This window comes from Penaeus chinensis, chromosome 8 (genome assembly GCF_019202785.1).
Source record: "Penaeus chinensis breed Huanghai No. 1 chromosome 8, ASM1920278v2, whole genome shotgun sequence".
Lineage (NCBI taxonomy): Eukaryota > Metazoa > Arthropoda > Malacostraca > Decapoda > Penaeidae > Penaeus > Penaeus chinensis.
Window position 1 is genome coordinate 14424824 of NC_061826.1, and position 2500 is coordinate 14427323.

Genomic DNA, 2500 nt, shown 5'->3' on the forward strand with positions numbered 1-2500 from the left:
AGGAGAAGAAGAAGAAAAAAAAATGTACTACTGGTACAGGAGGAGTTTGTAGTCTTATTGTAATCTGCCTGAGTTGTAGTAATTATCTAACTTAGCAAAATCACAGCATATGGATCTGTGTGTTCGCCATAGCGTAAGTAACAGCGTGAACTAAAAAGGTATCTCGTCAGACAGTGCTAAGGCAGTCCAATTGTGAGACGCGAGTATCATGATGCTAATTCCTTTTCCCTATTCGGATCAAGTTAAGACTTGATTAATTATTTAACATCTCCATTAAGGGTCGAGAAGGGAAGAGCGTCGAGAGAAAGGCGTGAGACAATTTAGACAAGGTGAGAGGAATTCATTCTTCTCTGAAAAAAAAAAAAAAAAAAAAAACGGTATTCAAGTTTTGGCTTCCAGTTGAGAAGAGTTTTGTATTATATATACGGAAATTTACAATTTGTAAGGGTTATATTATAGATTGCCAATTACGAAAGCAAAGAGGTTTCAATTATTCTCTGTGGGGGTTCTAATTTTTTTCTCTCTCTCCTCTTTTGTGAAAATAATAAACAATATGTGGTTTTGAATATACTATATCCAAAATACCCCAGATGCAGTATTTCGCAAAATGCATTATGGAAACGCCACAAAATGAAGTGCTATTTCACAATCAAAGGAAAATTTCGCGTTATCTGGAAGTTAATAGATATTGGCAAACCTTATTTTTCTTGGCAAGTGAAAAGAGTACAGAACCGTATTTGCATGTAAAGTAAGTCATTGCTTTATAACAAGAATAACATCAGAAAGACGGCATTTGCAAACTTTTACATTGACTTAAATTATAGGCATGGTAAAATGTAAATTACTACCCAGACTAAAGCGTGCATTTAAATGTTATATAGATCTTCGTTTTAACATATGTTGGGTATATGAACATATCTGTAAATGCGTCTGTTTTTCTTTACATATTTGTGTACTGTCTGTTACAGATCATATATGCATGTGTAGACACGCGCGCGCGCGCGCGCGCGTGTGTGTGTGTGTGTGTGTGTGTGTGAATCTGTATCCGATCTAAAAGATAAATATACAGAGAATTCCAAGAATAGTCCTCACGGAACTGCTCTGATAAATTCAACGGGGAGACAAAGAAATGAATGAGAAGCTTCCATCAAAAGTTTTAAATGGATTTTCCAGAGGCAGGAGTGGCGAACAACAGCTGATTCACAGTGAACAAGGCAACTCCGTCCAGTATTTCAGTTCCCTTCCCGATACAGACAACGGAAAATGTTTGACTTGAGAAAGAAAGAAAGAAAGAAAAGGGGGGGGGAAAGGGTTATTCCATAAGACGCCGGGAGAAACTTGGGCTCACAAATGATTGCCAAACTTCGAGAGATCCACGAGACAAAAATGCTTGGCCAACAAAAGACGAGATGCTGATGAGAAGCAAGACAAGAGACGGAGTCAGACAAAAGTCAGCGTCGGTTGAGGGAGTTCAAAGGCGAGAGGTTGTCCTGACGAAAACTGGAGTTGGAGAAGGAAGAGGATTTTTTTTGTGTGTGTGGGTGGGGTGGGGGGTGGGGGGTGGGGGGTCACACGCGAGCAACAAACAGGCGTGACTTTCACAGACAAACAACCACGGATTGTGTGTGGTGAGGGTCACAGATACGGGGAACACACACACACACACACACACCCACACACACACACACACACACAAAGAGAATTAACGACCCTTCATTTCGAGTAGAAAAGGAAATGTATGTAGATTTCCTGTACACAGCAGAGAAGAATTGCTCAACGATGAAACAAGGTGTCCAAGAGAGGAAAGTTGCTGTGTACTTCCTTCTCCACCTTGGATTGGAGAGGAGGTTCGAAGTCCTCAGGAGTTGCAGGAAAAGAGCAGGATCCTTTGACGAGGTTCTCGCTTTCCCACAAAGGAAACACCTTCCTTATGGTCTCTTTTTGCTGACACGAGTCAATTTCTTTTACGAAAGTCGGTTTTACTCGCTGATTTTGGTCGTCCTATGGGTTTTCTCTTCGATTTTGGTCAACCATCAAAGGGCAACCTACAAACACTAACATCTCCTTCAAATTGCCCTTCATCCCTGAGCCTGGCGTAGAAACACCCACGGCCTCTTTACTTTAACGAGCCTCACTTTTCTTGGGGGGGGGGGGGGACTCTCTGCATTTTATAAGTTGAATCAAAACTTTCCACGTTTAGCTTTCTTTTCATGTTTGGTATATATTCAGCACGTGATTATTTCATTGTTCTTTCTGTTTTGTATCTTCGTCTTCAGCCCATTTATTTATTATTATTTTTTAAAATAATTTCTTCCCTATACTTCTCCCTTTCTTTATTTACTCACTTATATAACGTTCAAATTATACGGTAAACATTCACATTATAACTATCTCCCTGTTAAGCATAGTTAACAATCTTTTTTTGTTTACCTAATTGTTTTCATTTTTGTCTTTGCACCAACTTCTCTCGTGATTGCTTTGCTTCTCATCTGCGTCTCTT